Below are 14611 nucleotides of genomic sequence, written 5' to 3' on the forward strand. Positions count from 1 at the left end.
TTGATGTAACAACGGAACCCAGGGTCACTTCTAAGCAACTAAAGGCATTTCTCACATTGGCTGATGTTAATGTTGATGACTCCACCATCAAGGGAACACTAAACAATGATATACAGGGCAGATTGGAGATCACAAAGAAATATTCTCCAAGAAGAACATTTCTGCTTGTCTGCAATTTGTGAAACATCATGTGAACAAATCAGAAGACTAATGTTTGACTACCACAGTAGAATTATGTAAGGGATAATGCCCAATGAGGTGTCCATTATCAGAAATGAATGGACGACGCGGAGGCGTTAACCGTCCAACGGTTGCTTCCGCATAGTCCATTAATTTCTGAAAATGGACACCTCGAAGGGCATTATCACACTTATACCATGGTCACTTACGAAATAAATAAATATTAGGTCAATTATTAATACGTTATTGTTGTTTTTTACCGTTTCAATCATAAGCTTTTCACAAGAAGTGGCTGACCGGACTATTTAACATCTCCCGTCCGCAGCTTTTCATATTCTCTTCTCTCTTCTGCTGCATCCCAGTCTTCAAAATGATCAAATTCACCAAATAGGTTAAAGTTAACTATAAAATCACTCATTTTTTGTCAACTCTATTGCCATTGTGATAAATAAACTGTGAAATAACGTATGTTCTGTGTTTCTGTTGCCACGGTTACCAAAGCGTTTGAGCCAGTGCAATCATTTAGAACTGTCATCAGGTAATTTGACCATACTGTTATTTAATTAAGCTTTTCAATGCAGAATTGTACTTGTAACAAAGTATTTTTTTTTACAGTGTGCTGCTTTATTTAACCAGAGTTTAACCACACTGCAAAACACCCACGTGTGGTTAAAATCCATGTGAGTGAAAACATCATGAGATCAAACCTCATGACACTGAGTGAGACACTGGCCTGACACATGTAAACATTATTTTTTTAACATGATTTTCTTCAGTAAATAATTAACAATGAACATATTTATGTTAAACTGCCTTTTCCTATGTGCTGTTACACAACACCCACTTGAGAAGCACTTTTTATTTCTGCTGTTACAGATAGAAAGGACACAGGAGCGTGGCTTCTGGATCATTCAGTGTAATACCTTCAGAACATTTAAAAACAAATGTCCCCATCACTCAGTGCGTTTACATGCAGAGCTTAATTGAGCTCTGCTCAAAATTCGACATTCTGACTACAGTGCTTGTCCCAGTTTACATGCAGCAGAAAAAATCAACTGTTCTCTTCCTCCACACTAGGTGGTGATATGTGTCTTTTCAGCGGGTTAATACCACGTTAATACGACTTGCTTTCCGATTGACCTATTACGTCATATAATAAAGTCGTTCATGTGTCAGATCGGCATTTCAAACAACAACCAGACAGATAAGAGTACATTTTTTAATCTCGTACGTAATGTTCGAGCTACTTCTGGTGCAGGTAAGATATGCGCTATTCCTCAGACTCCGATTTTAATCGGAGTAACGTGTTTACATGCACTTAAGTTCTCCAGTTATAGTCCGATTAAGGCAATAATTCGTTTTTTTCACGTGCATGTAAACGCACTGATTGTGTCCTACTGAATCCAGCAAGTGTGTTCTGAAGGAAAATTATTTCATGTTTCAGTGAATCATGAGCACAGAAAATGCTGGCTAGTCATGTGTTGTTTGTAGCGCATGGATTCATTGTGTAGTGGTTTGCCCACAAGCATCTAATAAAACACACATAATTTGAGTTTTAATTGGGTAAGGGTGTGACTCCTTTGCCTGAGGGACCACTGGGGCTGCTGGCTTCCTGACCACCATGACACAGGCATTAACACTGTTTGGGTGAATGGGTTTCACTGCTACTAAGCTGCAAACATCCTCCTTTGGGCTGGAAGCTTTCTTCCCTGCTCTCATTCTCCTGATTCAGTTAAGTTACCGCCCACCGCAAAACCAAGACAGGGTTTATTGGAATCCATAAATTTAACCACATAAAAGAGATAGTAACGATAGTCATAAGCCGTTATCACACATGCACTGCAGCCTTGGACTTTTCTAGACCCCGAGGAGCTGTATATGAAAATGCAAATTCTCAAATCAGTCAGACTGGACGTTAAATGGTCTTTAGCCTGCCAGGACCCTGGAACAAAGTCTGAGAATAGAGCAGGTAATTATCCAGAAAATTCACAGAATGAGACTGTGTGCTAATGTCCATCATGCTCAGGCACAGCCCCTTATCTATAAGTACATACACACCAAACTGACTTCAAAGAATGATCAACTCTGATGTCTTCTCACATCACCAGTGTCTGGACAAAAAAAGTTGAACGTTAACATTCATTACAACTTCCGTGATAGGAAATAAGACTCTATATCAACAGATGGACTGAGCAACCAATCAAAGATATCTCTCTGACCGGCTCATCTGACTAGTGCCAAAACCACGGGACACAGCACAAATGCTAGGGTCACTGATGCTGACGGAGGGCCGACAGGCAAAGAGCTGACAGTCAGCTTGGTGTGTCATGGCCTTAAACCACACAAAGCAGGCTACTTCCAGTAGTCAGAGCATGTCAGTGTCAGAATCTGATTCTCTGGATATTGTCTGAAGTTCATGTGTGAAACTTAGATAGAAAACCCAGTACTTACCTTAACCTTCACAAGATTCTTTTTGATTACTGCTTTCTGTCATTTTTGTTGGTGACTCCCTTTCCTTGTCAAGCTGCTAGCTTCACACATATAGTTAAGTTTTGCTAAGTAGGAGGCCTTGGAGACCAATGTTCTGCATCCTTAATCCTTTGATATGCTTTAAAAGAAAACCTCCAGTTTAATGCCATGTATTTATTTAAAAAAAAAAAAAAAAAAAAAAAAAGCATGCACTCCATATATAGAAATCATGGATAGTAATTGGAGATGCTGTGGGATTTAACCCCGAGGACATTTAAAACTATACAAACATATTAAGTACTTTGGAGTTTTCCCACTGATCGCTGATTTTCTGGAGCATTTTATGTATATTCTTTAGTTGGAAGCCTTTTACTGTCTAGGTTTTGGGCATTTTTTCATTTTTGTTTAGATTTATATCTTTTGGAAAAAACAAAATGTATTTAAATATTTGTTATCTGTATTGGATGTTGGTGTTCATAATGGTCTGGGAAGCAGGAAACCATGTACACAGATTTCTCTGCTCCAAAGTAAAAGAATGCAGGGGGATTTTCTCCACTAGTTAATGAGTATGTAAGGAACACATTAAAATGACAGATGTACTGTGGGGACTTTATTCAATTAGTATTTTTCAATTCCATTTAAAGAAAAAACATCTACTCTACTCCAGCTTTTTGCATCAATTTTAGTGCAGTGAGGTTCCACCTAATAAAACACTATATTAAACTACAATATAGTACATAATACACTTCCCTGAGAGGGTTTTCTTTTCAACCATCCTTTTTCATTTACACAGCAGACCTTTAGTTGACAAATTCCATCATGCCCCGCAGCAAAATGAACCCCACTCCCTCCTGTAGATCATCGTCATTACAAGAAACCAATCCTAAGAAGGTCAAGGGTTACAACCACAGTCCCCTCAGAATTCAGCTGTCCCAGAAAGATGAAAGGTCAAGACGACAATATTGCAACGGAAACTAAGAAGTGAGGACAAGTGGTTTCTGATGAGAACATATGAGAGCAAGCAAAGCAGAACGATGCAGAGAAAGGGAAATGATTCAATGTTTGGTCTAGGGGAGATGTGAGGTGCTACTCTTGGAGATGAATTTTCAGTCTACAAAGGAAGCGAAGCATGACTACTCTGTTATGACTGGAATAGGAAGGTCATTCCACCATTAGAGAGTTGACCCTGAGTGGATTGATGTTGAGGCTGGTGCAGGAAAGAAGAACTAAGTGAGGCAGAATTTCAAATGTACATGAGAGGCATAAACTTAAAGGACCAAAACTGAAGTATAGTCTCATGTGTCAGCCTAAAATCTGTGTAAAAATCCTTGCAGCTCATTGATCTGCCAGCATTTATGTTCACTGTGCAGTGCTTTAACGGTATCATGAGTACACCTTGAAAAGCAGCCAAAGCTGGCAGTCCTGAAATAACATCCAACATAGCAAATAAAAAAGAAAAAGAAAAAAGAAAAGTGAGGGATACAATATTCTCAGGAGATGTTTCTGTAGTTTAACCAAGCACATTTTTTTTTAAATACTTATATATATAGATGACAATTTAATATGTTCTTCAGTCAGTCAAAGCATGCCTTAAAGTATGATGGAAGATGTGCCTTAAGGTTGCTGTTATGACAGAATCTTCAAACCAGCAACTAGTCAACTACTAGACCATTTAGATACTGGACACCTGTGTGGTCCTCACACAAGTGTCTGGTTCCAGTATTCCAGCAACCTATCAAAGTGCACCACTGACCTCCTCACACAGCCTTGGAAACTAACAGGTGAGCTCCTGTTTCAGCAGGTTATACTCTTCTCATGATTGGATATACCTAATACCCCCCCCCCCCCCCCCCCCCCCCCCCCCCCCCATCCCCACCCCACCCCCCCACAGTTTTTGCTGTGTTAGAAGGAGTGACAGAAGGAAGCTCAATTTATTTTATTCAGAGGATTCATATTAAAGGAAAACAGTGGAGAAAGAAGACATTAAGTCATTTTCATTTAAATCCTAGAGATAATTTTTTTTGCAACACAGCATAACTAGCTAACTGGCCCCTCATGTGAGTGTATTTTACTGCAGTTTTTTAACATATGCCTGATGGGACCACCATAACACATAGCAACAAAGTTTATAGGCTGTCATCTTAGCATCCTAAAGCTGTCACATGAAGCAAGTTAAGCAAAATCCCATCATCATCATTATCATTTCAAAATACAATATACAGCCTCTTTCCAAATGCCTTCCTCACCCTTCTGTATGCGCTGAGGCATCAAAAGACACATTTTCGTCTGAAGCCATGCTGATTATTACGAGCAATCACAATCTTCCAAACAGCCACCTCATGCAATGTCCCTCACTTTCATTGACAAACCTTGGCTGAGCTTCCATTTCATGGGACAGCATAGGGGAAAACACTCAAAAGGGAAGCCAGAGGGGGCAACAAATGTATGTGCTTTTAAAATATCACAATCTTTTCTGCAGAATACACAAACCAGAAAATGACAACATGAAAGGGGCTAAAACTGGGGGATGAGATGTGAAACGAGTGGGGTGATCTGTCGGAGAGTGTTTCTCGACGACACTCCAGAGAACTATCGTCTGCCAGTCAAAGGGCCCAATTTACGGAAGAGAGGATTACACCGCATGATTATCTCTGCAGAGTTATTAAGGCCACCCTCCCAAAAAGCATCATTACCCATCTGAAAGAAAATGAGCGTGCAAGTGGAGATGGAAGGGAAAGGAGGAGAGCAGCTATCTCCACATCCCGTCTATTATTGGGCACTACTGGATCTTCCTGATGGTTTACAGGATTTCAGGGATTATTACTCAGAGAATTGCTCAGGAGTTAACAGAAGATTAGATATGAACTTGTGCACAAACACATCACCTGTACACATAGCAGAAGCTTTCTATGTGACACTCATGGGAGAGGGCTGGAGCGGAACTGAAATCCAAGTTAACTTGTCAAAGCTTGGATTTCAGTTCTACTGCAGCGTTTTATTTTATTTATATTTTTTACATATAGCAGGTGATCAATATTCAGGCCTTGCCATAAAATATTTTAAAAGGCAACATGTCATGGATTAATCAATTAATTCCAGCTGGTGGTGTGATTGGAGTTCAACTTCAGTCAACTGTAACAAGGAAATCTGAGCCACTGACCACCTATAAATGTAAAAAGCAAGCGCTTAAGCACTGAGGAAACTGAGCTTTAGAGTCTAAAAAGAGGGTGCTAGAGCCTTGTGTCTCCCACTTTTGTTTCACGTCCTCTGTTGGAGTAAAGGAGCTCACATTGACCTCACATTGAGGATACAGACAGCCCTTACTTTGCCTTTATAATGACGAGAAGAAACAACCAAATCCCGCCCCTGCAAAATTCCTTGAGGAATTCCTGTTTGGAACGTTTTCATTATGATGGATTAAAATAATGCGTAACGCAGACTTGGTATCCAGGCTCCCTAAAAATTGTTCTACAGATATATAATTAAACACGTATGACAGGCTAAGCTAATGAGCAAAGGGGTTTGCAAAATGACCAACAGCAAGATAAACACAGTTTTAGAAAAATAGCTGCAAAAACTAAATCTAACAAAAGATTAAATATTTTTCATTAAGGCAAATTATGCTTGCTTTTTTGAGGTTTATTTTGTCTAACAACATAATTCTCCTCACTGGGGTGTTTTTTTGTGTGTGTGTAAGAGCATTTGACTTGCTAATGGCTAAATTATCTTAATAAGCCATTATATCTTTTTCTTAGTAGGTTAATGCTTAAAATGAGAACTACCACAGCTCTAAAGGTTTTAGATGAACACAAACAAGTGCAGAAGTTAGAATTTCCTGTTTCAACCATCTTAATCTTTTCATATTAAAAATCGATACATAATAACTAAATACCATTCATAGTTTTATTGTCAGTCTTACACAACACAGCAATAAGATGTGCAGTACAGAACAATGACAGTATTTACTCTAAAGTCAAACAATTGCTATTGAGTAACTTCTCAGCATGTTTATCTTATAGCGCATTAAAGTGAGTGGGCACTGCACTTACATATAAATAAATTTAATGGAGGGGACCACTGCCTCACATTGGACTACCTGACCAACAGACCACAGTATGTGAGGACACAGGACTGTGTGTCAGATGCCGTCTGCAGCTCCCTTCCCCTCCCCCCTTTACACTGGTGACACCTCTCAGCCAGCTGTCATCTGCAGAAATACTGATGACTCTGCAGCTGTCGGCCTCATGCAGGACGGGGAAGATGGACATTACACAGGATTTATACAAGACTTTGTGATCAGATGCTGGGTTTCTGCAGAGACAAACACACACAACCAGTGAACATCCGGTAAATGTGCATAGATATAGTAGACATTATATCCCTGAGCAGTGGTCATGGAATTGTATTTTGATCAAAGTCTTTTTTTTCTGTTTGTATGCAAGGATAAATGGATAACTTCTACTGCACTGCTTCAACAAATGTGTGATTTAAAATAGTGGTGCACACACCAGATGCTCCACATAGGCTGTGCTGATCCATGAACAGGATGAGATGATAATGCCAATTTTCTGCAGCAAGACCTTCTGATGCATCTGACACCACATAATTTGACCAGAAATTGACCAAAAATCCTGCATATGCTGAACACATTTGTGACAGGGACCTTGATCATGTCCAGCTCTGGACTCTGTTTTGTATCATCAACCCTCAATACATTTTGTTTGGTACAAGAAGCTCCAACATTTCTCATGAAGCTGAACAGATTGTTTTAGTTACAATGGACGTCTAGACACTGCTTTTTGTCAATGACCTCGTCATGTGTTCGTCATCTGGGCTTTGCCTTAACTACAAACATCACTTGGCCACGGAAACCAGGCAGGCAGCACGAGGAGACACCCCGGGCTGGTTGCAGCAATCAGTTTGTCACAAGGATTACGGCATCATATCCATCAAACCGAAGTAAACAATTGCAGAAACAGCACATAGTGTCACAGCTGTGGCGATCCATAACAAATGGTGCAGCTCACCTCACAAGGTCAGGCAAAAAAAAAAACAAAAAAAAAACAAGATGTGTTTGATACTGGAAGCACTTTTGTTCTGCACATAAAAAGTTCTCAAATTTATGATCAAAAGCGAAGCAAGGGCCTTAAAAGAGAAGCATTAACTCAGGCTTATCCACCCACCAGCGCCACAGCCAGAAAGGTGTTAGAGACACAGACTCACATGGATGTCGATAGGCAGGCACTGGGACCTTAAAGGCATGTAAATAACAAATGAGAATGATTTTTTAGTGGGAGTGAGGACGTTGGTGGGATCTTTGGAAGCTTCACTGTGTGGCCCCAGCCTCATCTGCTGAGCAGTGCCCGGTGGGCTGCGGGTCGAGGTTGGGTAAAAGGCCTCTTACCCATTTCCCTGGGGATGTTTACCAGCCAGGCTCCACGGCTCACATTGGGCTGACCTTCCACTGCCTGCTGGCTCCCCAACTTCCCTTCTCTACATTGCTGCTAGGCAGTTAAACAGCGAGTCACGTTACAAAACGAACCAGAAAAGCCCTCTCGCCCTGGGCGGATCAAGGGCAGTATTTTAAACAGATCAGATGGCACCATTTGCAGCCTTCTACAGTGTGGGGTGAATAAATCTCTGAGTTTTAAAAGAGTGGTGTTTAAATGTTTTATTGCATCCGTCTGCCATGCCTCTGGAGTGGGAACCGGTCCGAGAGCGATTTTTTTTTTCTTTTTTTTTTTTCGTTTAATGACCAGCAATATTGATGTTTTTTGCACAGCAAAGTCTGAAGTCAAATATTGGCCTTGTTATTAGAAGTCTAATCATCCTGGCACTCAATATCAGTTTTCCCTGGGAAAGGTTAGCCAGAAGCTCCCATTTATCGAAGGGAGAGAGGTGCAGATTAGCAGGATATAGTAGTCATAGTTTAACAAGATAATGCCAAGAAAGGAATTTTGAGATGATAATATCAGGGGCAATAAAACATGAATAGGTGTTTCACTGTGTAATTGAAACTTCTTAAACCCTTAAAGGGAAACAGGCTTAATGGCAGAGCAGATGTGATCTGATTTGAGGAAAATAATATCTTTCCACAGACAGAGATTTTTTCAGATAATAAAAACAAACAATAAGACCATGAATATGCCAAGTGCAGTATCTAACCTGTATCTGTCAAACCACGAGTCATGAGGTTCTGAATTATGTAAGATCTCCCTGTTTAATCTCATGAATCTGTAAACTGAGCAGGAAAGGCTGATCCAAGACTTTGCGCAGTTGATTAATGTTTGGTTAGCAGCAAAAAAAAGAAGAAAAAAAAGATAGAGAGAGGAAGTTGCAAAGCATATACTGTGTAGTTGTTTCCTGGTTTATCCTAGTCATTAAAATATTTTGTAGGTCATCAGCAAGTCTTTTTTTCCACTTTTACATGCTGTCATACTTGCACAAATTTGGCAGGATCTAAAAGGCTCACCGGATCTGTTTTGTTTGGGGTGTTTTTTAGAAAAAGAAAAGATTAATGTAGTGATAGACTGACAACCTGTCCAGGGTGTACCCCCACTTTCAACCAATGATAGGCTCCAGCAACTCCTGTGACCTTAGTGAGGATAAGTGCTAGTAGAAGATGAGGTGAGATGAAAAGATTAATGTTGTCATTTTCATTTTAAGACAAATAGTGGTGATAATGCATTCAATAGGAAAATAAAATCAAATCTCTTCGTTGCGCAGTGTCACATTGACAGTTGTCAATACAGGATCAATACAATACAATACAGGATGACTTTTGTCTTTACTGTCCAGGCTCTCATTTCATTGTGCCTCATATTTGTTTATAATAGTCTTACATCCACAGCACCTCATTTGCACTAATTTACCTAAAGCTGACAAATAACACCAATGATATTAACATTGTGCATATGGGGTAAAGATGCCAGACTCAGGACTTAGTTCATTGCACATTTTAATTACTCATAGTAACTTATATCTGTTAATAATAGTGTCATATTCTTGTCACTTTACTTAGAGCTGACAAATAGCACTTATGATATTGCATAGCTGTTTATAACTGTGTGCTGTAGGGAGATGTATACATTATTATAACTTTATTACATATACTTATAACTACAGATATAAAGCACTATACGCAAAGTCAAAACTCATGCAAAAAATGAGTGCAAAAAAAAAGCATGTGTTAGGGTGTGTCTGTCTTGGCCATCTTCTACAGAATGAATTCAGTCTTGTGAATAAAGCTGAAAAACTTCATCTTGTGTTTTATTTCTAGCAGATTAAGCTTGAATCTTTCATGAGGGATCTGGTGAATCTGGTGAATGTTTCCAGGATGCTACTGCTCGTTTAATTAAATATAATTTTATTTATATAGCGGCAATAACAATAAAATTATGTTGAGATTGCTTTGTAAAACCCCACTGAAACCTCCAGAACAAGCACATATTTGACAGTAGCAAGGAAAACTCCCTTTTAACAGGAAGAAACCTTGAGCAGAACCCAGTTCATATGGAGGGACCCATCTGCCGAAGGCCAGCCAGGTAGAAACAGAGAAGATAGAGAGAAAAGAACAGCAGGAGAAACAAGATAAACAAACTTCTATCATAGATGCATACATGACTAAAGCGTAAATGTAGAATCTAATTGCAATATAAATACAAATACAACATTTACAGCATTCATTTACACATAGAGGACATTGTAAAATTTTACATCAAAAATAGTACAGTTTGAACGATTAAACCAAAAACCATGCATTAACATCTGACCTTTGAAATCCTGACTTCATTACCTGTAGTGATGCTTCATACTTCCCCAGCCAGCACTGGACATGCAATAACCGTTTTGCACCCTGCATGCAAATACACACAGACATAATTTGGGGTACAGCAGAATAACATAAAAGCTGCTGTCTCTAATGGATCTCTACTGCTGAATCTGTATGATGAAGAGCTGTTTTTTTGTGTGCATCATGACCTGGGGGTTTGGGGATGCATATTTTGGAACAAGCGCTGGAATCTCTTTCACTCACTGAAAGCATTTACCTCTGTTCTGATGCTAGTTATTTTAGGTTATTTTAGACCCACACAGAGCTCATATCATAACTGAAACCTGGAAGCTCCCATACAAACTGTAATTCCACTGCTGTGTTGTTTGAAGCAATGACAGAAAAGTCTCTGTTAATAACAGTGAATATAGTCCCGCAATCACCCATGTCACTAAAATACATTACTGAACTCCACACAGCTCAATGTGATCGCATCAGTAATTAACCACATGCTGATATGTTATTTAATGACAGAATCACACACAGTGTCCTCATATTAAACCCTTTAATTAATAATTCTTGTTTAGATTGAATTATTAATTAGTTAACAGCTACAAGGACAAGGCTCTCATTACCAATGAACATACATCACTCATGATGCCTTTTTCTTTCCTGGCAATTATTTGTAACAGTGATGCTAGTTTGCTTTATTTTTTTTATTTATTTATTTATTTATTTTTAAATAAATGAATGAATAATGCAAGAGAGCCACCTATGCTACCTATGACCACTTCCAAATGTGGTTTGAGATTGGATCTTTCCAGTTGCATCCAGTGTGTCCCGAGTGTGTTCAAACCTGTACTTTTTAAGCTGGCCTCTTGGGTTTGGATTGCTCAGACAGATATTAATGCAAGGCTTGAATGTGAGCTAAACTACATGCTAACTGGCTACAGTTGGGCTCCCTTTAGGACCCAGCTGTTTGCAAAAAGCACAGAGGTGGTGGTGTGGCAGCAGAGGTGTGGGGGAGAAGAAACAAGTTGCTGATTAGCAGCAGAGAAGGTGTTGATGACCCGTAACTCACCAGGACATTTTTCATGTGCCCTCTTGTAAAGCCCTCTGCCCTTCATGCCCCTGCAAACATGAGAATGAGAATACATGGTTCAACACACAGACACATATTTGCGGCTCAGAAAGTCTAATTAGACTGTTAGTGAGATGGAGGGGAGAGGGTGTGGGGGGTGTGGGTGGCTAATGTAGCAACACCCCCTCTCCCCACTCCTTTAGTGAAGTGACAGCAATTAATGCAACATAGCATGTGACTGTGACTGCCCCCTTCCAACACCCCCTCCCCCATCGCTGCCATCACTACCACCTCGAAGTGACTCATCATGGCAGCTCAACTCTTTCTTCAGGCTGTTGTGGGAATAAAAAAACAGCAAACAAACAAAGCATCAACACGGGACGAGAAGTGGCAGTAGTGTGATGAAACATGTTGCGTGTCCTGGACTGCTCTGCTTCTCCTACTTTTTTTATTTATTTATTTTTTTACCTTTATTTGGGCAGACAGTCTGATGAATTATTTGTTAAAGGTAATCCATGACATCCCTTCTTTCTTTCTTTCTTTCTTTCTTTCTTTCTTTCTTTCTTTCTTTCTTTCTTTCTTTCTTTTTTCTCTGTTTTCATTCTCGTCCCTGTCTTTGTCACAAAGCTCTCACCTCTTTGGTATCTCTGCACATGTTTCTGTGCAGAGTTCACCTGTCAGTCAGATGCTATGGACAGCATGTGGCAGATTCTTGCTTGGATTTTTTTGTTGATGCAATTTGTGCATCTGCAAGTGGCATTCTTCTCTTCTTCTATAAAATAGCCAGTGTCTGCCATTCAATTGAGGAAACATGACCTACTTAACTGGAAGGCTAGGAAGTTGGCCTCTCCTGAATCATCCTGATCAGTGTAGATGATCATAATATTGTGATGTTGATTCTCCAGATCATTAATATTATTATTTGTGACTTACCTCACTTCCATTTCTCTTCTTGAGCACTAGTTGTTTAAGATGAACAGCCAATCAGAGATGTCTCTTAATGTCTCGTTTCTACTGGGGTCAAATTACTGGTAAGACCAGAGTCACTGGTGCTCACAGAGGGCCCATTCACTTGTCAGTGGAAGAACCTTCAGAACAAGGTGATTGGTGGGATTTTTCTACTGTATTTTAGGGATATAACAGTATAGAAATTATTTTGTTACTATTATTATTATTTCTTCGATTGTTCACTTGGTATTCACATTATTTAATCATGTAAATTAAACAGAAACATTTTTTCTACATGAAATCAGCAGTCCTGTGCAGCCAGAACCTGTAGATTGAGAAGCTCAGACAGAATCACTGACAATTCCAGATAGTCCTCAGAGAGAAGCAGAATAATGTTATGTAGGAGGAGTTGCTGAAACTACAAGATTATGACCATTCTGATTTTATAGGAAGTCAGGTCTTAAAATAGAACATAAGTCCATAACCTTCCAATATCCTCATGCCTTTAACCTCTAAAGACACACCTGCAGTGACCACAAACCTGAGGTTCACACAATGAAAATAACTTTAATAGAATAAGAAAACCTTTATTTGTCCCATAATGGACATAATGGACTAGACAAAATAGAATGGAATAAAAACTACAAATATTGGCATATATACAAAAAGTACTGAATTGCGCAGATAATGAATGTTTGATATTGCATAAAGTTGGGTGGTGTTCATTGCCCAGCATGGATGACAGATGACCTTGTCCATGATGGCTAATTATGATTTGTGCCAATACCTTTTAAGATATCCAGAAACATATAAACCCACTCATCTGGGATAATCTTCTTCCTTGCCTTTGTTATGTATGTTTCTGATCCTCGTGGTTCCTCCACAGCTGAGATAAACATACAACTTTTGCGTCCTGTTATCTCTTCCACACCGCTGCTGTTCCATAAAGAGCAAGCTCACGTCCTGAGTTTTCCTTTAAAACTGAATGAATATAAATCCTACATATACATGTCCATGACTGAAGGCAAATAAACTTTTGTGGAGCGGTTGCACATTTCAAAAGTTATTAAACCTGTAAAGACGACAGCAGCTTTTTATTTTTTCAGTCTCTTCTATACTGTGAAACAGTTATTGTATTTCTGACCTTTATTTAAGATAGAGCCTATAACTTTGTCTATATTAGTCCTGTCAAAGAAAGAAAAGAAAAGAAAAAATAAGTATAAGGACATAAAACTTTAAAACCTTTGACCAGACGCATAATATCAATTCATCAGGGTCAAGTTTTAAACATAAATCCTGGGTAAACAAAACCCAGGCAGCAGGGTGTGATACCACCAAGGGGGAAGTGATTTTGTGTGTCTTACCGAATAAAGTCTCCCTGCAAACTTTTCTTGGATGGTGGAAAGGCCCATAAAACATCATAGACCATAGGTCATTGTAAATTACACTGAAGGCAACACTGTGGACATTCTTTTAAGAAAAGAGCCAAATCCTCTATAAAGAGGTCGTATTCGGCACATCTATGCGACTGCATTCAAACTGTAAATATTTATTTAACTCATTAAGCACACAATGTTTCATTTCAAAAGTAATATATATCAAGAAAATACTGTGTCATAATCCCTGACTGTATATACTATGGACAAACCCGTCATGACATCCCCCATTGGATTCTCATCTCATCTTCCGTACCGCTCATCCTCACTAGGGTCACAGGGGTTTCTGGAGCCTATCCCAGCTGTCATCGGATGAGAGGCGGGGTACACCCTGGACAGGTCACCAGTCTTTCGCAGGGCTAACACTGAGACAAACAACTATTTGCACTCACACTCACACTCACACCTAGGGTCAATTTAGAATCACCAATTAACCTAACGAGCATGTCTTTGGAGGTGGGAACCATTGAGTTCTGAACCTCAAAAATGAAGCCCAATGTGAACTCCAAATATGGACATGGAGTTAAAGGAGTTAAAGCAGCCTAAACACTGAGACCAACCCAACTCTGAGAATGCAGAATTTTAAACCTTAATAAAAAAATAAACGAATTACAAAAAATAAATAAATAAAAAATCACCCCCCCATACAGTTGTGTAGGCTTCATCGCTCAGACCCAGAGGTTGCCGTCTGGTCATAATCAGTTATTTTGAGAGCACAGATTGATC

This window comes from Mugil cephalus, chromosome 11 (genome assembly GCF_022458985.1).
Source record: "Mugil cephalus isolate CIBA_MC_2020 chromosome 11, CIBA_Mcephalus_1.1, whole genome shotgun sequence".
In the NCBI taxonomy this organism is placed as follows: Eukaryota; Metazoa; Chordata; class Actinopteri; order Mugiliformes; family Mugilidae; genus Mugil; species Mugil cephalus.